The sequence below is a fragment of the Lycorma delicatula genome, chromosome 7 (genome assembly GCF_047948215.1).
Source record: "Lycorma delicatula isolate Av1 chromosome 7, ASM4794821v1, whole genome shotgun sequence".
Classification (NCBI taxonomy): domain Eukaryota; kingdom Metazoa; phylum Arthropoda; class Insecta; order Hemiptera; family Fulgoridae; genus Lycorma; species Lycorma delicatula.
The window spans coordinates 120,283,450-120,309,241 of NC_134461.1; the positions used below are offsets into that span (position 1 = coordinate 120,283,450).

General features: G+C 27.6%; 1 protein-coding gene across 1 annotated transcript in view; it reads left to right on the plus strand.

Annotated features, from left to right (window-relative positions):
- LOC142327303 (protein obstructor-E-like) overlaps window positions 1-25,792 on the plus strand; it is a 101,613-nt gene that overhangs the window by 30,366 nt on the left and 45,455 nt on the right. The gene's annotated exons all lie outside the window — the stretch shown is intronic.

Consider the following 25,792-nt stretch of genomic DNA (forward strand, 5'->3'; position numbering starts at 1 on the left):
TGTGCTTCGCCTCTAATGGGGACATCCCCGAAGGGACGGCCCCGCCGGACTCAGTCTTTTAACTCAGGGGCTCGAGAGTCCCCTGAGCTAAAAGACGTCACCTGATCTTCATCACCACTGCCCACCCGTGCAAGCACGGGCGAACGGAAGCTCCGTACGGAGCTGTCCCTCACCCCCTCGCTTCTCGATACTTCATTTAAAATATCCCCGACACAAAACCCGTCATAGGATCAAAGTCCACCGGATTACGTAACATCGTCCCAACGATGGTCCCTACCTCGAGGTGTCCAGTTACGGCAGCACAGTCGCGGCGTTCCTCGTCCCACCGCGGGCACTGGAATATCACGTGCTCGGCGTGTCTAAGTTCCGACAGTAGTAGAAGAAGGGGTCTTCAGCTTTTCTTCGTTCCCACAGATATGAACGAAAGACCCCATGCCCGATCAGGAATTGTGTCAACCAGAATCCTAGTTCGCCAAACTTCCTCCCACAGGGTTAATGTATTTGAATTAATTATAATCTACGTTTCATACAAAGTTAATTTGTAGTTATAAATCATATGATTCTACTGACTCCAGATATGTTGTGTAGCTTGTTGAACCAGAACTCGTAGTCAAGTGCGTCCCTTTTCTGTGTAGCAAGTGAAATATACCCTTGCCTTGATAAATAAGTGAAATATGCTCTTTACTCGACCTATCAGGATGTATTTTACATTATAATCTAACTAGAAAATAATAGTTGTGAGATAATATCCAGCAGATGTTTAACGTGAGACTATAACTGGTCTGGTTTGACCTACCGTAAGGGAAAGCATATGCTAATTCTGCTGTACAATCCACTCGCTTATCATTTACTTAGAGTTAAGAGTATGAGATATTCGGCTTTAGAATCAATTTTTTTCTACAAGTTGTCTACTTTTTTCTCCTGTCCCTCTAATCAGTGTGTAAACTCGTAACAGTATTTATATATTGTTATAAGATAATTTTTATAATAAAATAATGTAGCATTATTTTTAATAAAACAAAAACTTTGTAAAACCAAAACAATTGTCTTAAAATAAACAATCTAAAAAGACTGAAATAATAAATAAATTTCCTCGCGAGTGTTCTTTTCTGTTCTTTTGAAATAAGCGAAAAATAAATTATTTAGTGCAAAAAAGTTCATTGTGATCGATTTATTTCTAATCTGTCCTTTTAAGTTAGTTTATTTAAAGCAGATATAACTAATTATTTTCTGCAAGAGATGACTTAAAAAGTACATTACCAGAAGTCTCTTATATTTTACAAAAAAATAATTCCCTATAAACAAAAATAGATTATTTAAACATATGAGTGAATTGCTTACCTAATAAAAAATAAGTTAATAAATAATAAGTTACCAGTAAAAAGTAAAATCCTTTAGTATAATCATTTTGCCTAGTTAAAAAATTCTTGTATAGAGGAGAAAATTGAATTTTTTAAAAATTTAATCTGTTAAATAGAGAATGAATTATATACAAAAATTTCTGCTATTCTGCATATAGAAGAAAGTTTATGTATTTATAAACTATCAATAGTTTATACTATTGATGCTAATAGCATTAATTGGTAATTAGCATTTATAGAAAGTTGTATGAACACAATTATTCTCGAAATAATCCCAATACATGTTCATTTATATATACGAACTAAAATATAGTCGCTCTGCTCAATTCCAAACTAATCCTTCCAATATGTAGAATATCTATTTAAAAATTATAATAATAAAGCAGATTTACACTATTAGTCTTTTAAAAAAAATAAATTCATTATTAATATGTAAGAAAAGGTTATTATTTAGCATTTTTGTAAAAAGATTTAATAGTAATTGAAAATATATATATTCCTTTTTTTTTACCTGCCGAAATTTGGGATATTTCGGAAACTTAAAATTTCTTAATTAGAAAACTTATCCTACAAATACTTTTAAAATAAATCGTAATAAAATAATAAATATATTTGTTTTTTTTTATCTTTGTCACCTAGGAAATTTATTTATACAAAGTACTTAAATCTTAATTTTTACTTAATAATTTCTGTTGTATAACGACAGAAGTAACTAGATCTTAACAGAAATTAACTATTTCTTTTTGTCCTTTTTTACCCATCTTAATAAAATTTCTAAAAAATCAGTTAAAGAACAGATTACATATATACTTTACAAACGAGTAACATTAAATTACATAGTAACTATTTAAAATAACAGGAAGAAATTATTATAAAAAAGATTTTTAAACTCGTAAAAATATTTATTTATTACGTCGTAGTAATATTTCTTAACTCCTGTTTTAGTAATTTGTTTAATTTACATCCTGATTTTTACTGCTGTTCTTTACATAGAGTTGTAAACCAGTATTGTATTCATGTTAAACAGGTTTATTTTTACCTAGATAATAATAAAACAGTATAATATTAGTAATAGAGGATGCTGTTTAACATTATATAATCAAGTAATTAGTTTAGAAAAACTGTACAAAAGTATTTTTCATAGGTTTTTATATATGTCCAAATACGGTAATATTTTAGTTGACGTAATCTTTACTAAAATTCTATAAATATTGAATACGGTATAAGGGGCCTACTGAAAACATTGACTCATAATCGACATGTCAATCAGTGTTTTCAATCCAACCAATAGTTTACCTGATGTACGAGTATATTGAAGGCTAATATATAAACTCCTGTGTGTTTGTTAACCCTTCATGTGATACTTGAATAAAGTACTATAATAATAATAACGAATGGATGTTTATTGACATAAAATAGAATTAAAACAAAATTGATCTATCATAAGAGAACCCACCCGGTTGGTCTAGTGGTGAACGCGTCTTCCCAAATCAGCTGATTTTGAAGTCCAGAGTTCCAGCGTTCATGTTCTAGTAATTGATTGGTAACAGATTGGTTTCAAAAATCCAAAAAAATAAGGAAAAACAATTCATTTTTTATAACTTTGACTATAGTTTCGTAAAAATTCATAAATCATAGACAGGCTACGCGAAAAATATTGGCTTTTACTGCTTAAAAATTAAATACTTCCACCTACTGCCTCCTAATTTTAGTTCGTCGCGGATATAATTAAGCACTTTAGTCTAGATCTCTAAATACAATATACAAAGATATCCTGTTCTCCTAATTTATTTTTTCCTATCCAGAAAAACCACAATATTCCCGAGAATACGACATGGACTAAAATTGTACTATGGTTTCCGCCTGTAAAGCGCTACATAAAGGGAGGTCTATATATAGGGGGTGTCTTTCGACCTCCCAATATGGCACATTGTTGTTTTCCTCTTGCTCTGAACAATCTTAATAAAATTCCTATTATGTAAATCATTTTGCAGTCCTTTCACCAAAACATTATAATTTATGACATATTTCATGATATTCTCAAACCACTCTTTTTTCTAGTTATCGTTAATTTTCTCAAGAATAACGCTAAATTGACCTTGCCACCCTCTCTGTGTCACTTGTATCAAACATCATATCTAACCCTAAATTTCCATCAATAACCATCCACTCTTTGTGCCATGTCACTTCTGTATAAGTTACAATTTACGTTAATCTTTTTGGTTAGCCTACTGTTGAGAAAACAAAACGTCTTCAGTACATAATTAATATGCATTTCTAATAATTACTGTAATGAATTTGGAATTAATCAATCTATTACAAATAGGGAGTTAATTTATTAAAAAGAAAAAAGTTTATATAGATAGATAGATCGAGGGAGAGGGAGTTCTTTTCGTCCTAAGTAATAAAGTACTTTTTTATTTTCGTTTTTTTTTTACCGTAAAAAGATATTTTTAGAAAAGCTAAACTAAAATATAAGGAGGAGGCTTGTATACAATTAAGTGGCATTTATAACAGTTAGAAGATGAAGATGAAGAAAGGCAAGTTCTGATTTAAAAAGGAGTGAGACAATAACATCCTGTGCTTTTATCGTTTTTTTTTTTTACTTAGAAGAAGCAACTCAAGGATTTAAAGATTAAAAGGATTACATCTTTTATCTTATTTTATATAGTATATATAAAAATTAAGATTCTCCTAAAGATGAATGATTTATTTTGTCAGAAACAAAATAATTAGTATTGATTTAATGCAAGGAGAGAAATACATTTTGATAATTATCGTAATTCATTATTGATAAAAAACCAGTATTATTTGATTATTTGTAATTTCAAGGTTAATTTCGTTAATAAATTCTCAAATAGATAAAAGTAAAAACCCACTGGGTTGGTCTAGTGGTGAACGCGTCTTCCCAAATCAACTGATATGGAAGTCGAGAGTTCCGGCGTTTAAGTCCTAGTAAAGTCAGTTATTTTTATACAGATTTGAATACTAGATCGCGGATACCGGTGTTCTTTGGTGGATGGATTTCAATTAACCACACATCTCAGGAATGATCGACCTGAAACTGTACAAGATACACTCCATTTACATTCATACATATCATGCTCATTCATCATATCATCTTCATTTATCGTGATGACGATAGAAGGTAAAAACTTGCTATACAAAGATTTAAATACATAAAACAAACTATTGAGGATATAGGATATAGGAACCCGCCGGTTTAGTCTAGTGGTTAAACTTGTCACCCCAAAATCAGCCAATTTTTGAAGTCCAGATTTCTAAGGTTTGTGTCTTTGTAAAGTCAGTTGCTTTTATATGGATTTGAATGCTAGACTGTGGATACCGGTGTTATTTGCTGGTTGGATCTCAATTAACCACACGTCTCAGGAGTGATAGACCTGAGTCTATTCCAGACTACATGTTTACCCGTACATTTACACTACATTGCATTACTTCTGCAGTTACGTCAAGTCTGGTAAGCCGGTAGCATGAATTGCATTTGCCTTAACACACCCAGAGCCGGCAGTAGCTGGAAAACCGGTTTAAGAAAACGTAAGATATAGGATGTAAAATTATGTATAGATTAATAGATTAGGTCAGAAAATTAATGAATAAATAACAACACCAAACGAATTGAACGACTAATGAATAAAAATAAATATGATATACCACCCTGAGTAAAATAATCAGTTATTGAGCCTGATGCTTATTAATATAAATCCTTATTATGCATTAAAATAAATCTTTCCCGTAACCTTCGTTCCTTTCAGATCGTCTTCTACAGATTAAAATTATTATATTCATCAATAATTAATATTAAAAATTAATTTTTTCGAAGCTTTGTCTTTTTTTGCTTCTATTATTATGTCGTTGTTTCTTGAGTTATGATTTTTAAGACATCTCTAACCCCAATGTTTTCTTTTTTATCTCCAAAACAGAATATAATTTTAGATAAATCGTTCGTATCAAGAAGTATAGAACGTTCGAGAAATATAAGTCGTTCGAATGAATTAATCATTCTTGCGCTGCGCGCAGCCACCCGGTGTACCACCAAATTTGAGCACTAAAACAAACCCACGCACCATCCTTTTTTACACAACTACCCAAAAAGGAGTGTAATGTATTTAGGGAATATGTTTGTATGTTTGTTCCAACATAGGAGCTCAACGGCCGAACCGATTTAGATGTATGGCCCCGCGTTGGAATCCTTTCGTTACCGGGAGTGTCATAGGCTATATAAATATGTATATATATTTATGTAAACATATATGTAGTAGTGGAGATTTGCCGGTTGAAGCATAAACTTTAATGAATTTAAATAATGAACTGTGAACTGTGAGTCTCTATCAATGTGTGAGCTGGGTTTGAACTGAATGATTCGAATCAATCGAATAAATAATATTACAAAAATAATAGAAATAAATTTACATTAACTAAAATAAACTAATATTAAATAAATTTAAAAAAAATTCTCATCAATAATGATCTCTATTTAATAATAATGGACATCCTATGGGGAACTGCGTGTGATGATAGAGTGGTGAGGTGTTTGAGCTCTGGGAACAATGTTTTAGAATATTTTGATAAACTTTCTACCAAAGTTTATAAAAACGTTCTAAAACATTGTTCCCATCTAAAAGCTCTGGGAACAAGCTTTTTCCTAAAATATTAAATCTGAAAATGTGTAAATGTATGTGTATAACTGGTCTTCGTGGCGTGAATGGTAGCGTCTCGGCCTTTCATCCGGAGGTCCCGGGTTCGAATCGCGATCAGGCACTGCATTTTCTCACGCTAAAAAATTTCCGTTTCATCTCGTTCTCTGAAGCAATACCTAACGGTAGTCTCGGAAGCTAAAAAAAAAATCATATATATTTATATTCAGTAACAGATATAATTATCCTACAATTAAAATAGCCTTTACTATTTATTCGTATTATTATTTTTTAATAAACAAAATAGTGCATTATGAAACAAACTAGAAAAATTATAGAAAATAGAAAAGAAGCAATTACGACCTTTATAAAATTACTATAAAATATAATAATGTAATTAAAATGACAACAAGGAAATAATTATAAAAAAAAGGAAAAGAAAATGACAAAAAAGGAAATTACTGTAATTTTCATACTGTTTATTTTAATAAGCCCTTGTATGTAATAATTTGATTATTACTTTAGACACGATAAGAACGTGTCGTTTATTTATTTTTTTATCTTTAACGTTTCTCGTTATTATATAACATAATTTATGTTGTAACTTTTACATAAAATACACATTTATTTTTTTTCTTTGTTAATTGAAATTCTGACGCCAACCAATCGTTAATTTTTTACCCATGTTTCTTCTTTAACCTGATAATTCTCTTAAAACTCCTGTTTTTTCATGTGTAACATCTTAAAAATGGAATTTTTTTTATTCCGCATCGAGTGACCGAATTAAAGATATATATATTTTTTTTATAGTGATTTAGCCTAGTTATTTATTCTCCGATGTATAGACAACGAAATATAAATAATCGAAAGTTCTAAGGTTCGAGTCTTGGTATACAAAAAATAAGTAAATGTATAAAAATTAAAAAAAATATATATATATGTGTTTTTTTATTATTATAATTCTAGCTTATCCATTTATAGTAAGTACATATTTGAAGACTATACATCTTCGATTCACCTATCGATTTGACTGAAATTTTACAAGAACACCAAAGTAAATCACATAAATTTATATTTTTCACAAAAAAATTAAATTTCTTTTCAAAATAAAATCTTATTTTTCAGTAGTTAAAAAATCTTACTCTAAAAAAACAAATAACCTTACCGATTCAATAAGTTTATATTACTTTAAGTTATAATTTTAAGTTTTCCGTTTATATTAAAAAAGAGAAGAAAGTATATATATATATGTTTGAAGAACGTTTCCTTGAATGGTCCTTTTTTGTAAATTTCATTACATTATTAATATAAAATTGTTTTCAAAATACCCTCTTAAAAAAAAAAGGAGGAAAAGTTAAATATGGTGATCTAAATGGGTAATACCCACATTCGCTATTCCGTCGTATCCAGCCAGTAAACGTTGAAATAAACTGGATTTTTATCTTTAAAAATCACAAGTCTATTTTTATGATAAAAAAGCCTGAAATTTTATGGAATTTTTTTTAAACATTTTTTATCTATACGAAATGTCTTGTGAAATTCGTCTGTAATAAATTATTTTTATCGATTTATAGTTAACCAATGAACGAAATCTCTTTTTGGATCATACTGTATTAAGAAAAAAAAAATACATGTTTTGTTTTGTTAAACTGTGTAACTTCTAGTGAAGGAAAAAATTTATTTTTAAGTTTGATTTAGATAATATTTAATAAGGAAAATCTTATTTAAGTGTTTAATAATCAAATACAGGCTTAAACTGAATTAGTAATTGGAAGACTAGGTAAAAGACGGGCCTACAGCCCGCCGCGTAAGTGTTACATCGTTTATGTTTCATTATACATGATTTTTTAAATGCTTTTGCCAGTTGTAACTAAATAATGTTCATGAGTTTAGCGTACTAACAACAACAAAAACTTTTACAACGAAAACCTTCAAAATCCTGAACATTTTTAGCTGTTTCTTTAATTCTGATTTTTTAACACAGCTCTAACCCCAGTTTTTCCTTTTTTAACTCAAAAACACAAATATAATTTTAGATAAATCGTTCGTATCAAGAAGTATAAATCGTTCGTGAGCTGTATGCTACCGCCCGGGCACCACTATTGGTCCGCTCTGCGCCAATAGCAACTAAAATAGGATGTGAGCACATATAAATAAGCAAGCCCACGCACCATCCTTTTTTAAGGAGAGTGAATCATATGATATTTTACTCCATAGAATTTTTGTTTTAAAATTCTGATCTCAATCATCTATCAAAACGCATATAAATTTATATATTGGTTAATTCATGAAAGTCACATTCATTTCTCTATAACTTTTGTTTTTCCTATGGTTGGTCTACAAATTTTAAGTCTAAAAAACTAAAAATTATTTTGCTTATAGATCGTAATTACACTTTTGCAAAATAAAAGACTAAGATATCTCTCACCTATTATCAAATTCAGGAGTTTAGTTTTGGTTTATTTATACAGAGCTACGAACAACTTTGAATATTATTTTTTAATTGGATTAAATTTATTTTGCTAGATGAAAGACACAAGCGAAAAAGTTGCCAACGAATAATCATTATTTTCAATTTATTTATCAAAATCAGTTAATAAAAAAAATTTAAGTTTTAAATTATCACTATAAAACATTCTTCTTTAGCAATATTATTCCTTTTTTATCGTCTTTTTTAATTATTTTTTTCTCCTTACAAATGTAAGCATAATTAAGGCTAGTTAAGACTACTCCGACTGTAGTCAAGAAAAAATACGTGAAATTCATTGTCACATTACAGAAAGAATGTCAGTTGATCCAATAAGAACTTGAACGGGATATTTACCATCACTTTCTCTTACAAGACAAACTTCTTTTTCGTGTAAATCGATTTTATTTAATACTCACTCGATTAGTTTCATATTAACTGGTTTTACAGTTTTTATTAACCTAGATTCACATTTGAAATTTTCATTAATTTCACAAAGTCGGGTCTAAGGCTCTGGAGTTACAGTCTTATAAACATATAAGATTAGTTCCTACTTCCACAGTTAAGTAGAAAACACTTATAGTACCCGATCGGAACGACTGTAGAAAGCAACTGCCTGCAACCATTACCTTAATGTAATAATAAATATAGAATTTTGGCAGTCCAGCAAATGAAATGTCAGTGAGTCTCAATTTTTGTTTCTTCCTTCATAAAGTCTATGGGCAGGCCTTTGGTTTAAAATTGAATTCATTTTTACAGTAAAGTCGCAAGCAATAAAGGTATTTAGTAAAAATTGAAGAATAAAGAATTAAATATTTATAAAAAGTAATTTTAACCTTTAATTTAAAAAAAATCAGTTATTCTTAAATATTTAAAAGCAATAAACAAGATTTTCAGTTCAGATTTCCTTACAGCCCTTCGAGCTCGTCTAGTGGTTAACTCGTCGTCGAAAATCAGTTTTTTAACAACTGATTTTCTAAGTAGAAGGTTCTGAGGTTCAAATCCTATTAAACGTTAGTTGCTTTTATACGGATTTGAATAATAGACCTGTAATGAATACCGGTATATTATAGTGGTTGGGGTTCAATTAACCACACCTTTCGGGAATGGTCGGCCTGAGTCTGTACAAGACTACTCCTCATTTATATGTCATCCTCCATTAGTAAAACAGATTGCAACGTACACATAAAAAAAATATATTCCCTTATTACTGCGAAAAATGTAATTTTCATATAACTATTACATAACATTATCAGTTATTCCTAAGTCTAGATAAACTCTCGGATATCTACAATTATTATTATAGAATGTAATTAATAAACTGAGCCTTTGAAGGAACTGGAAGGTAACCTAGTCTACCGTATTTGATTGGAGGTCAACTGCAAATCATAAAAAAAAAATTTTCTTTTGACCACAAATCAGATAATAATTGTCGAAACCACAAATTTTCTTTACTTTTTCAAGGTTAATCTTCTAATTTTTAAATAATTCAAGATAATACAAAGAAGTTGTACCCTTTATACAGCATTTGAAGTTGTTATAATGTTTTTTTTTTTTGGTTTTTTTTAATCTAATTTTTGTTCAGAACTATTCATTGAATTAAATAATTTTTAAAAAACCATTTTAATTAAATGCTTGCTTAAATCATCAATATTAATTAAAAATGATACGGTAAGGTTAATTCATTAATATAATTACACATTTACACAATCAAATTTTGTCTGCAAATTTTGAAAAAACTCATAAGAAATTTTAACTGTTTTAAAGAATTATACAAATTAATACTATTGTTGTTGAATGCGTACAATTAAAAACTTGTTTGTTGTTGCAAATAAATTTTTTTTGGCTTACTGCCATTATTCTCTATCTGTTAGAGAGCTGGTTACTTGCTTTGTCCACAAGTCTCTCTTTTTTATCAAGGACATAATACCTTAACTCTGCTACTGATTTTTATGTTTCTAGAATATCAGTACGAGTATGTACTTTAGTAATATTAAAAAATTCTTTGTAGAACAACGAATGAATTTTAATCTAAGGTTGCATTTTTTTCATGGAATTTACAGCAAGTATTCTAATAACAGTTACAACCATAAGGATCACAAAATTTTTAATATATATCTTAAATTAGATCACTTGCTATGACCTCGATTCTGTGATGCAAATGGACCTTGGTTCAAATTTAATCAAAGAGCTAGACATTAGATTTTAATTTAAATTCATCTCATAACATTGTACTTAAATTTTTATAATTAAATAAAATTGATACTGCTTTCTCAGGATGTATTAGACAAACACTAGGTAATAAGATTGAAATGTAATTGGGTTTTCAGGTTAATCTGAGGAAATATTATTATAAATTTCGTAATTTTTAAATTAAACTATCCGTCTATATCGTTACTATGAAATACATGTATTTAAATTTTTCATAATCAATAATATTAAATTTTACATACTAAGCACTCACTATAAACATAGATCATATTTTGTTAAATGGTTATTTTTTGCGTAGTATTTAATTTACAGTCGATTCCAATTTACTGGAACCATAAATAAGTTTGAATACAAAAAAAAATGACATGCAGAGAGGGATATCTATTAAAATCCCTCAAAGAACTGTATATGTATACATATCTTATACAGTTCACATAAATTCTTTATATAATGAGCATAATTAAGTACATGCAAAGATGAGTCCAAAGAATATTGATCAAATTCAGAACATAAAAACAAAGGAAATACCAAAAAATACAACAGTTCAGATCAACAGTTGAACAGTTGTTCCTCAATAGTTGAGACCACTAAATTAACAGGACGTTTACGTTGACATAATTTTCTAACATATGATGACCAGCTGTTATATTTTAAGCAAACACCACGATTTTTTTATAATTTACTAGTGAACTTTTAATTATTATTACAAATAGGAAGAATATAATACGGGCCGTGCTTAACAAAATTGTTACTAAAAAATATTCTTATCTATCATACAAAGAATAACTAATCAAATAAAGAAACAGTGAAATAAATAGAGAAACAGCGAAACAAAGGTCTAATCTACCTTCAGTAACTTTGTTATATTTGCTCTAGTGGACCCGCCAGAATGTTTTTTTTTTTTTTTTTTTTTTATCACCAGCACCCATCCGCTCAGGTGCAGACGAGTGATGGCTCTGCAGAGGGCTGTCCTTCACCCCTTCGCTCTCTGTTTAGTTTACGTCTTGTGGTCTTCCTAACCACCAGTAGTGTATGTTATACATTGACGCTGTTTTGTGGAGGTTATCCCTCATCTCTTGTCATTCCGTCCTCTCTGCTTTTGGTTGTGAATACATGTGTTACGTATCTCACCACAGTGTTAAATTTATCTCTGCTGCTTAACATCGCCTGTATTATCGTGTCAGTTGTTATAGGTCCGGTGATGTTGACGCATCTGCCAGAATGTTTGCCACAATTCAAACCTCACGAATCTCACTACTATATAAATCATTAAAAAAAAACTTATAAAATAAATAACTTTTTTCATTTTTTTGTTTATCCTCCGGGACTACCGTTAGGTACTGCTTACAGAGGATGAGATGTATGATCTGTAGCGAGTGTGAAAATGCCATGCATAACCGGGATTCGAACCTGGGACCTCCGGATGAAAGGCCGAAGCAGCTACCACTTGCGCCGTGGAGGCCGGCATATAAATAATCTAAAACTCTTTTACTAAATTTAATATCGTTGTATATATCGAGAGATACGGTTATATCGATTGTCATTGTCTATATCGATGGTTTTCTACGTCAATATCGACTTAGATAGTTATTATGTGATTAAATTATTAAATATTGTAGAAATAATGACGTGTAAACACTCCCGGGACAAATAATAATAAATTGTGAAATTTTCAGCGAAATCAGTTAAGTAGTTTTTGAGTTATTAGAACAAACACAAAACGAAGATCTTTTATTTATATATATATTTCTTCTAAGAGTACACACCTTTCTAAATAAATAGTGATCACGTTTCTAAAATAACCATTTTACATAGTTCTAGTATCAAAATAGATAAAAATTTTCTCTTATCAAAAATAACTATTGTATTTTTTTAAATCCTATTCAATAATTTTCAATAAATATTAAGTTATTTTGTAAACACTAATGACTAAAAATGGCAAAGGTCATAAAGATTTGAAACAATAAGGAAAAATGAGAAGGAAAATGTAGAATAACATTTATATGTCACGTCCTCTTCTTGGTATTTGTCTTTTTTTTTCATCTTTTTTTCCTTTTTTTGTTTAATGAAACATACCTCAATAGTCATTATAATCAATTCAATTTAAAGTGTAAAAACAATAAAAAGTATCATTAAATTCTTCTTTCATTTTAAAAAAGGAAAAAGTAAACATTACAGCCCATTAACTATATAGATAAGTGTGTCAATTATCCTGTTTGTAATTAAATATTAAAAACATAGAAATCGATTTTCAAAACAATTTTATTACTGATGAAATAAAAATTGTATATAATTGTGTAAAAAATGTTTTAAATTTTAAAAGATTTTGTTTAAATTAAAAATTAAATAATTTAGGTGTTAAATTGTAATACCATAAATATAATCCGATTACGAAAATTTCACATTACATTTAATCTGCGCTAAACTGTCAAAATATTTATTGAAAGATTTGACAAGTTATTTTCTTTATGAACGATGAGGAAGAAGAAAATTATGTAATTTATAATCGTGGAATTCTATTACTAAAAATTGGTGTAAAGGACAAACAAAACGGACATCAACATGTTACCTATAATTTTACGTTTATTATTTTACTGTAATAAACATTTACCGTTAAGTTCATTCTTTATACTTAATATTACAGCCAAGCCTTTAAAACTTAATAAACTTCATAATAACTTCAAGAAAAACTTGTTTTTCATTTATTCAATAGATGCAGGAGAGAGCGTTTTTCAAGTTTTTAAGAACTGGTGGAAAGTAGTTTTCCTATTGGACCGATCACAATTAGAAAGTATTATTTCTTAATTTATTTACAGTCGCATCAACAATTAAAGTCATTAGCAACTTATCAGTGTAATGTAACCGTACGGGTAAAATGTGTATTCTTGAATGAACTCAAGCCGACCATTCCTGAGATTTATGGTTAATTGATGAAACCCAACAACCAAAGAACATCGGTATCCACGAATCTAGTGTTCAAATCCGAATAAAAGCAACTACCTTTATTAGGATTTGAATCTCAGAACTTCGACTTCGAAATCAGTTGATTTACCACGACGAGTTTACCACAAGATCAATCCGGTGGGTTAATTTTTTGTTTTGTTTAATAAAATCAACTAAAATATTTATCTATTATATCGTGTTTTTTTTTATTTATTTATTTATTTTTTTTTATTGACAATTTTATATATCTTTCATTCAAATTATTTTGTTTATTTTATATACATACTAGTCGGTCGGGGTTCGGGCCTCTGAACTCCCAGACCCCAGGCGAACTCTGAAGCTGACCCAGGGACTCCCCACGGCCAAGGGGCCTACTTGTCTTGCCAGAGGGCTCCGCTCCCTGAACATCCTTAGTGTTCGTTACCCTCGTGGTTGTGAGAATACTGATAAATAACAATTAAAGTATTCAGGCTTCATAGTAACCTGAAAAAGAAACTAAATTATTAATTTTAGTAATAACTGCAGTAAGTAAAAAATTCATTACTTATTTCTTTTGCTATGGTGACAGAAATATAATAACAGTAAGGTAAAAGAATTAATCTTTTTTTTAATGAATATCTTTAATTCAAAACTGTCTCGGTTTATTGATTAAAATCTCCCCTGGAATAACTCGAATGTATCCTTCAAATTTGAAAGTAATCGTTCCATAGATTCTCGCGTGATGCGAGAAAAAACAAAGAAACAAACTTTCGGCTTTATCTATGTAATATATATATGTAAAATAAATATATAACACAAGTTTGTTGAAAATAATGGTTAAATAATTGAAGTAGATACTAAATTAGGTAAAATAGTTGTCTAATTATTCTTGTAAATTTAAAAGGCCGTAGTTTAAAGAAGAATATGAAAAATTATAATGTTTTAGTTTTTAAAGCGCTGTTTTAATTTTATTTTGTTAAAAGAGTTACATTCCAAATTTCGTTTGATGTTAATCGAAATTTATCAAAAAATAGAAGAGAAAAATATTGTTTTCAAGGGTTATTCGTATCTTAAAAAAAAATTAAATCAGATATAGTAAATATTATGCTAAAAGATTTATTATTTAACTTATTTTATGTCTTACGTAATTGAGAATCTATTAACGAAATTAGTTGGAAATTACAAATTATCAAATAATTCTATAATCAAATTACATTCATAATAGTTTAATAACTTAGTTATTAATACTAAATAATAATAATACTATTAATAATAGTAATAATACTTGTTAATAATACTATTCATAATAATGTTATCAAATTACATAAATTAAACACTTGTTAATGATTATTTAACAATCTCTACAAGTATCTAAAACAGCATGTAATGTTAATTAAGGTCCATCTACAAGTACAAGTAATTTTAAATTTTTAATTTATTGAACAGTTCTTGAGCGTTCTCTTTTTAAAGATTTTTAGTTTTTCTTTATCTGTAGAACCTATGACGAACGGATTCATTTTATTATAAAAATAAGTTTAATCGTAATTCTAAAGTTTCATTTTAAGATTTATATCATATATTTATATGAGTGTGTGTATGATGTATATATATATATATATATATTATTTTCTAAGCATTTTATTTTTTCTTTCTTTTTTTTAAAATTAATATAGTATCAGTGTCATTGTTTTAATATCATACAGTTTATTAATCGACCAGACATCAGACTATTTGTAACCACTTTCACTTACAGACACTCAGATCTCGTCCTTTTGAACTGGAGAAAGTATTACAGATTATCTTTAACCGTTAATCTGAAATAAACGATTACTGTTATACTAGGCTATATTTAGCCTTAAGTCCCAAACATTATTCTTTTTTTTATGAATACTGTAAAACATTTTTCATGTATCGAATAGTAAAATTAGATATATAATTTTTTTGCTTTCGATACGAAAGCTTTGATTTATTAACAAATTTTTATTGCATGATTTTAAAGTAATAATTTCTAGTTTAAACCGCATCTTTAAATAACAATCTGTAATTAAATTATTATCTTTTTATGGCTCATTAAATAGTCCATTCTTCATAATTTAGAAATTACTTTCCAAGATGAAAAATAGAATCGTATTAGTAAAATTATTTACTAAATGGTACGATTATTTTTACTTCCTTGTACGAAGTAAAGAAAGTATTGTGATCGCAAAAATTTCGATTTTCAGATTTTAACGTAAATATTCATTTTCACCATCCCTGAATCCATTTTGCCTCGTTTCGGCGTGACTTCTGAACGTACATATGTATGTATCTCGCATAACTCAAAAACGATTAGCCGTAGGATGTTGAAATTTTGGATTTAGGACTGTTTGTAACATCTACTTGTGCACTTCCCCTATTGATTGCATTTGACTGAACCAAAAGTGTCCAAAAAGTCAAAAATCCAAACAAAATTTGGATTTTGAACTGTTTCTTAACTCCACTAATAAGCCCTCATTGAGAGCTTTACAACGATATATCATAATTGGTAATTATTTTCATTGGTTTCAGAGTTATACCCAAATAAAATTTTAATTAGAGAAATATTTGGATCATACAAGGGGAAGGCACATTGGTTCGAATCAGACTTCTCCTTTTATTTTAACTTTTATTTTTTTTAATTTAAATATATTGATTTATTAATAATTATTAACCTCTGATTGTAAAAAAATCTTTACGATAAATAATAATTCAATAAGAATAATAAAAATAAAAAAAATATATGGAAAAATATCAGAAGTTATTAATGAAATAAAATTTTATAGTACTTTTCAGTTTAAAATAATGTGTTTATGTAATTTAAAGGCGGAAGTCATGTACTGTTCACATCAGATTTTTTTACTAAGTAGAATCGTAATTATAACCAGTATCTTAATTTAAACGTAATTCATTATTGATAAAAAACCACTATCATTTGATTATTTTTAATTTCAAGGTTAATTTCGTTAATAAATTCTCAAATAGATAAAAGTAAAAACCTACCGGGTTGGTCTAGTGGTGAACGCGTCTTCCCAAATCAGCTGATATGGAACTCGAGAGTCCAGCGTTCAAGTCCTTGTAAAATAAGTTATTTTTATACAGATTTGAATACTAGATCGCGGATACCGGTGTTCTTTGGTGGTTGGGTTTCAATTAAAACCACACATCTCAGGAATGATCGACCTGAGACTGTACAAGACTACACTTCATTTACACTCATATATATCATCCTCATTCATCCTCTGAAGTAATATCTGAACGGTAGTTACCGGAGGCTAAACAAAAATAAGAAGAGAGATAAAAGTAAAACATAAAACGGGTTAAATAATGAGTCCTTCAGCATAATCCTTACTGTGTCTGATTTTAAATCTGTTTATAAATAAGAATAACTCCCTTTTTAATTAAAAAAATTAAAAAACCTCTTATAGTGTAAAAAAATAATACTTCCCATTCGTCTTTAAATTTCGATCTTCAAAGTTTAGTTAATTAGCATCTACTTCAACATTTAAAGAATTCAAAAAAGTATTTTTTAGAGCGAGTTTACTTTGAAGTCGGTTTTATTTTTATTTTATTTATATTTTTTATTTTGTTTTTATTTGAATGTAGATATTTAAAACAAAAACCTTACCTTATGAAAAATAGTAGTTCACAAGGTATGAAAATATAGCTAAGATTCTACGAAAGGTGTTTCAACATTATTTATTTTTTTGTTATTAATTATCTTAATTTTTCTAACAAATTTTCTTAAATTTTCAGTTGAAATTACTTTGAATATCAAAATAATATTATGCTATACATCACAATGCTTCTAGGTAATAAAAAATCCATTACCCTCTTGTGAATTGTATACTGTATGTGTTAATGCTACTATACTATTTTTAGATAATTACAAAATAATGATAACGGTAGATAAATAAAAAAATTTCTTGAAATCTTTTGTGTACATAATTGAAGTTCTCGTTTAAAAGATTTATCTAGATAAGTTACAATATCACCACAAATTCCACTATAAAAAAAAAAATACATCAAAAAGTTCATTTGATGATGAGTAAAATTTGAACCTACATTTTAAAAAAAATATATATATAAATGCATACAGGTGTTACTCGCCGGCCGCCGTGGTGCGATGCTAGCAACTCGGCTTTCATCTGGAGGTCCCGGGTTTGAATCCCGGTTAGGCATGGCACATTTTCATACACTACAAAATTGCTATTTTTGAAGCAATACCTAACGGTGGTCCGTTAAAAAAAAAGTTTTAGAAAAAAATAATTTTTATAATAAAAGCCATGAAAGTATGCTACAAAATTTTCCTTCATCATTCTGATATCGTCTTGAAATATATTTAAATGAATTTAGAAAATTAAATCTGATGAATTTTGGACGACTTTTACAACTGAAACTCAGGTTTTTTTTTGTTAGAGTTTGTTACTCAGTCATTAAATAAAAATTTTTTAAAATTTAGAAAATTTTTTTCTTAATCCCTCTATTAATGAACATAAATTTTAATTAAATTTCATTTAAAAAATATATCAGATTACATTAATTTCTAGAAAATAGAAAAGATTAATCTTTTCTACTCGTATAGTGAATGTACTGAGAACAAAAAACACAACTGTGAAACTGATAAAAATGTTTTAAAATATTTATTTTAAAAAATGCAATAATAATAATAATTTACATTTTACTGATAATATAAAAATACATAAAACAAAATTTATTTAAAACAAAAAAAAACAGCACGTGAAATTTCTAAACGGTACATCCAAGTATTAACAGTGCCCCGATGTTACTTAACTTCGTTGATCAGAAAAGAACTGATGTATTCAACCTGATATGGCCGAGAGAAGGGCCGAAGGCCCCCGATCACGAGCCGAGCGGCTTCACTTCGGTGCATGTTACTTCCATCGAAGCGCATAAATACAGGCGATTTATTTTTTCATATTTTAATTATAAAAAATATATTATAATCTTTTTTTTTGTCTAACTCGAAATAAAGTTATTTTTAATTTTTTTTTTTTTTTTATATATGGAAATTACTTCTGTTTGGATTATATAATAAAATTTCAACATTTTTAATAAGTGCCTTTATTAGCAAGGTTAAAAAAAATTGTATTCATAGTAACGCATTTTCTTTTGTATCATGGGTTCGTAACCCTAATTTTATATTATTTAAACGTAAGAAATATTAGATATTTTTTTAGTTAATCTCATAATTTCAAATAAATCCGAATGATAAAAAACCGCTAACTGATAAGCAAAATTAGTCTTCTATAATAATGAAATAAACTTTTAAAAGAAATATTTCGTAAATTGTGGTAAAAATAGACGTGCTTATTATCTACGTTCAAATCGATAATATAAACTAGCCTAATGCATTAACAGTGAGTGCAACATACCAAACAATAATCCTCGTGCACATAATACCTATTTATAAAGCATTATCCTTGAACCATCTACTGTTAGATGTATGTATTGCGATCCAAAGTACAATAGACTGTGAACAACAAAGAATTGGCATGGAATCATGGGAACCAATATCTGTAGAAGAACTCACCAAGAATTTTTTATAGTGATTTCACTTTCGTTACGGTCTTATTATTGTTATTATTATCACATTATTTTCTTCTTCTAATTCAAATAATATCGGGAATTTTTTTTAAAATTATTTTACAAATAACTTAATATCTCTAGTCATTCATTTATTAATTATTTGTTTTGTAATAAAATCTTATTTATGTTTATATCTTTTATTTAAGTCTTCTTTAATTACGTTCTACTTTTTTCACTGAAAAACAAAAAAAGATTAAAGGTGTTAAAAATTCTCCGGTAGAAGAACGTTTTGGTACATATGAGTTTGATTTATGCATATGTCTGAAAGAATGCTTGTTAGCTAGGACCAGCGTTAGTTATATAGTAGTCCTCGAATCTCGTTCGAAGAGCTCTCATCATTAATAATCAATTTTACTTTAACAACACACAGATTAAATCCAAAATTATAGTCGCTAATTAAAAATAAATTATTTTTTAGCATATAAAAAATGCCATACCTGACTAAGATTCAATTTTAGAACCCTCCAAATGAAGAGAAAGACGCTACCACTCTGCTGCCACAGAAGTCAGTGGAAATTGATCACATGTAAAATTAACCCAAAAATGATATACATTTTAGGATATTTAAATATTCTAAAATCCTTATTAGGATATAAAAAAGAATTTCAAGCTATTCATTAAAAAAACCGGTTATTCATTTTAAAAAATAACAAAACACAGTCTCTAATTTAAAAACGTTCATCCAATCTGTTAGGATAAAACGGAAGGGATAGGATTTTTTCTTTGCATGTTGTATTGTAAAAAAAATTTCTAATAATAAAATGGTTCACTATTTTATTGATTAAAATAAAATTTTTGTTTTTTTCATACGTTATCTGAGCAGTGGCGGATCCAACAGAGACCGTGGCCCCATGGCCCTCCCAAAAGCCCTAAGGCCTTGCATTTTGAAGATCCAATTGAAAAGAAGTGAAACATTTAGAAAATCACTTTAGAAATATCAACAAAAACAGTAAAATTTTACTGATAAAGAGTTAATAACTTTTCCTTATTTTGTCATAAATCTTTGCTCAGTTTTTTTCTTAATTTCAACCTTTGTTGAACAAAGTCAACGTATATATCGATGTGTCAAATGGACATAACTATTTGTCACCTTACATTATACTTTAGTTTTTCTTACTACCGTGACACATGTATTCGTAAATTACCTGAGATACAAGCGATACTAATTAGAATTGATTTCTCCAAGAAACCAATCCCTTGTGGTAAACTGAGAGAACATTTCAGTGGGATTGGATTGCCGATGTAAAACGATACAATTTGCTCGGTGAATAAGACAACGGGAAACCATTTTACTCCTCTACATCCCTTGTGAATCTGACATGATATGCTTGTTATACAGAAAGATCAGTTTTATAAATATTTTGAGTTATGTTACCCGACATACTTGCAAATTTAAACTGAAGTACATATTGACAGATGATGAATATAATAATATTAATAATAAAACTAGATTTTCTCTAACAGTATTGTTACTCTACATAAATAAAAGATAATTTATAATAAAATAACAAAGCAGATCAATAATAATTGATAGCTTGAGTTCATCTTAAAAAGTTTACCCTATTCTCAAATTTAATATATTATTAAGTATTTTTTAAGAAAAACAATAAACCCGTAACAACCATACTTATATCTGGAATACATGAAAAATTGTATTCCTTGTATAGGTTATGCTTCTTTTAACAATCGTACTGTCTCGTCCCCTTTCACTTAACATATTATTATCTCCCATTTTCAGCATAAAGCTATCATGTTAATAAGACCGGATCGATAATTTAGCAATGCGTTTCCATATATTTCTACTATCTTATAAGGTCTTTAAACTTGTTATCTGAACCTCAAATTCTTAGCAGATTCTTAGATCACACAAGAAAGTGTCCACAAGAAAGTGAAATAAATAGATATACACATATATAAATTTATATATAAACTTTTAAACTGACGGTGGTTTTGGGGTTGGGAGGATGTGAAACGCGAAGATATGTCGAAATTTTACGGACGTCGAATCATGGTACCCGTTACAATAGGTAGCTTTCTTATGAAATGTACCTAATATATACAGTAATTATTTTGATAATAAAACTGTAAAAACAAAACATCTTTTTACTTTTTAATAAAAGTAATACTACTTCTTTCTCTAACATAAAAAGATATATTTATCCTTATTAAGAAGGATACACTAATTTTTTTTAACAAAAGAAAGGAAAAGCAGAAGAAAAGTATCAAACTGGTAGAAGTTTTGACATTAATGAGAGGTTTTATATTGCAGTTTTAAGAGAGAAAGTTTTGCTGTGGGAAGTAATCAATCTTGTATAAATATAGGCCGTATAAAATCATCAGAATATATATAGTATCTTATTCAATGGTTATTTCTCCACGTACGTATTAGTTAAAAACTAATATTATAAAATATAATAATATTACTATACTGTAGTCTGCCACGTTTGTACTGCCCGCCCTTGGCCTGATTCATTCTTCTTATTGTAATAACAATAAATTTCCCGTAGTAAACTCCCACATCCCAGATCTCCATTGGACTTTGACCATCTGATATTCTTAATAGTAAACTTGCCAACCCTCAACTTATTTAATAAACTTAATTAAATATACTTATCTATTTATTTTTACCCGTTTATAGAAGAAGAGTATTGTGTTCGAAGGTGTTTTATATATTTGTCACAGCAATCAGTTATTTTTAAAATGAGAATTCAGATTTATCTAAAATACATTTTTGGATTAGGTATAAAAAATATTCTTTTTTGGAAATAAAATTTGATGTAAATAAATATATTTTATATAAATTCGTGTAATTACAAATCGAATTAAATATTATGCATAAAGAAAAATTATAAAAGTTAAAAATTAATATTTAAATATAATTACGAAAAAAACTTAATTATATCTGATTTAAATAATATTTTGACATTTAACTTTAAAATAATTTTATCAATTTTCAATAATAACAAATTAAATTTTTCATTGCACCCACACGACTCTTAACTAATACATTTTTTTTAGTCAGTTTAAAATTTAAACTTTTATTATGACATAACCAATTACAAAACTTTTTTTAAGTTTTTTTCAGAAAAAGGTTAACTGAAAGTTCTTATCAGTTCTACTTTTTGACAAAAACGATTCAAAAATGTATTCACTGACAAAACAATTGAAAACTTTTGTAATAATTTTTTTTGTAAGTTTAATTTTTCATAATTTTTTTTTTTTATTGTTGTCGCAAAAGTTTAAACTTCAAATTAATATCATCTCTGGTTGTCGTATACAAAATGATAGCAGATTTTTTAATTATATTCAAACATTTTATTGATTTAACGTCATTCTCCGTTCCTTTTTTTATGGTAATATTTTAATGTCAACATAATTTACTACGTCGTCCTACATAATTCCTTTTTACAAATATTCTAACCTTTGTCTTGTTTAATTTTAATAAATAAATAGTTTAGAAAGTTGCATTCTAACTACAAAGAATTCTATTTTTAAATTTATGATTTTTATGTTCATTTTTTTTTATTTCCTTTGAGATGTTCGCAGAAATTTCTGCTTTTCTTGAATAGATTTTCGTTATAAAGAAAAATAATTAAAAAATATTAAAAACTACTGACATACATATTTATTTTCTCAGTAATTGAAGTAAACAAAAAGTAAATTTTGTATTCCTATACAATTTTTTTTTTTTTACGTAATCCAATATTATCAGATTACACGACCCACCAACCAGATCGTCTCTTTGCAAGATTCTATCATAAATTTCTTTCGTTTCCTACTTATCTTATGGGCTCTTCATTTTAAATTTGATCAATATTTTTATTCCCAATCCTTCTTCACATAGCGTATCAAATACCTCCATAACGTTTATTTCTCCTTTTCTTTCTTTGTGCTAACAAAATGCATTCAAATATTTTGATGAATTTTTTTTAATTCTAGTATGTACATTTGATACTACCAGTCTTTCTTAGTGCTTGAAAGTTCTATTGTTTATTCCAGCCTGCTTTTTATTTCAAAAACTGATCTGTGCTTTTGTAATTTTATTATCTATTAACAACCAAATTTTAGACAAAATTTGTTTTTAGACAAGTTTTGTCTAAATAACAAACTTCCCAAATATCGTTTACTATAAAATTTAATTACTGATTATTTCTTCTATAATTTTATAATCTTATTTTAATTTAATCTTTTTTCGAGTGAAATTTCTGTCTCGTAGCAATAAAATATGTTATTCATTATTATAGTTCTAACTCATCTTTGATTTCTGCCAAAAAATAACAAAGCCATCTTATTATTTATATATTCTTTTTTTTATATATTTATTTAACTTCAAACTTGTCAATTAAGTCATGTTTAGCTCCTTTATAAGTTCAAAAGCAACGAGGGATAAAAAATCAAGTGCATAATAAATCAAAACTGCGGTTTCAGATAGAATTTAGTTCCCAAAAGAATATTAAAAAAAACCTGGCAAAGTATTGATGATTTTCTTAGTTATTAATAATAAAAATTAAAATAATTATAGTAGTGCCAGAAAACAGAAAAATATATTTCTTAAAGGAGGGAGAATAAATTTTAAGAAAAAAATAATTCTAATAATGCTATTATATAGATTAAGCTTAACAAATTTGCTTAAGTAAAGTTTTCTCTAAATCTAACACACCCTTCAATAAAGAGTAAAGTAAGAAAAAGAAAATGTTCAAAAACACTTTTCTCCATTTTAAGTCTGGGGTCTTTAATTTTAAATAATTCTAATCATTTCTTAATAGCTTTATACATGAAGTACAAACATCCAATGATTTTTTTGAAAAATATTTAAATTCAAGAGAGATACAGCAAAAGAACAAAAAAACATATATTTCAATTTTAAGAAGTGGGAGTTGATTTATGAATAAAATTTGCATTATTTATAAACACATTGTAGGTAACAAATTTGCTTTCATAAATTTTTCTCTAAAAATTATCTCAAGAAAATCGAAATTGATTTTTTCGCGATATTCCCAACCTCCTTAACGAATTTTTAAAATAATTAATATGAACAATGTCCCATATATAGAAATATTTGATACAAATTTGAAGAAAGTCGGTTCAGTCAATTCTGAGATATAGCGCCAAAAGAAGTGCCACATACATACGTATGTACGTATACACATACATATGATTTTTTTGGTCTAGATGAACTAGTTTAACCCTAAAACGTAAAGAATTTCAAAAAACCAACACACCATTTGTAAATAATCATCATACTTTCCCCTTTAATAATGTTATTCTTGCTAAATTCGCCGGGAAAGTAAAACTCATCAAGTAAAATGAAAATAACTGAGAAATAGTTAACATAGTTATTTACAATTATTCATTCTGAATAAAATTTCAATATAAAAGTTTTTTTTTAATATAGTTAATCGTAAAGATATTTAAAAAAATCGTAAAATGATTTATTAAATTAATAGTTATAAAAATAAATTTATTAACAAATAGATACATGAAGAGCTTTCACAAGCAGGATGTTAAAACTGGGATAATTTCCCAACTACGGAAAACGCTATCTCATTAGATCATCACTCAATTGTCAGAAAATGTGTAGGGGAATAAACAAAATTCATCTTTGTCAACAATCTTAAAAAATAGCAATGAAGAAAAATAATTTATTTTCTTATAATAGAATTCTCTTAATGTAAATAATTACAGGAACTATATTATTAATAAATAATAATTTTAAAGTTATCCAGTTTCTTAAGTTAATAATTCCACACGTAGGAAATACAGGAAAAGTTTCATACCTTATTTATATAATTTAAAAGATATTTAATTTTATAGAATCCAGATCAAACATACTAATTAATTTAAAATATAACTGTATTGTATTTCTTATTTTTTTTTTTAATTAGCGCATCAAAATATTTTTCGTAACAAAAATTAGTAAATTAAATATTTCTATTTTTACTTATATTCTCCTGGGCTCTTTTAATTAAGTTATTAAAACTGATAAATTTAATTAAAAACAAAAAGAAATTTTCAAGTAGATTAATGAGTTTTTTTATTGAATTATATTTTATAAATATTTTTAAATAATTTGAAAAATATTTTACATACATTTTTCTTAGGATAATTATAATTTTTAAATTACTATTAATATTTATTGTGTACAATTCTATTCATTATTATCAGCATTCATCACAAAATTAATTATTTTTTGAACTTTCAGAAGGATATCTTTAAATAACTCATTAGTACTAGTAATATGCAGAATAAATTAAAATAATATGTTGAAATTCATATTTATTATTTAAAATTCTTATAATAAAAATAACGCTTCCTTGATATCATGACCTTCCGAATATCACCAATTCTCATTAGTCGTACAATTCACAAAGAGATATAAAAATCTGAAGGCTTATAGAAAATAAAATGGAAAATTCAAAAATTATTTGATGAAAGATAAGTCTTTGAACCTTTATACTGTTTTTTTTTCTGAATTTTTACGGGCATCGACTCCTACAGTACTTTTGCTACAATACCTTTATACTTTTTTTATTATTGAAATTATCTTCAAA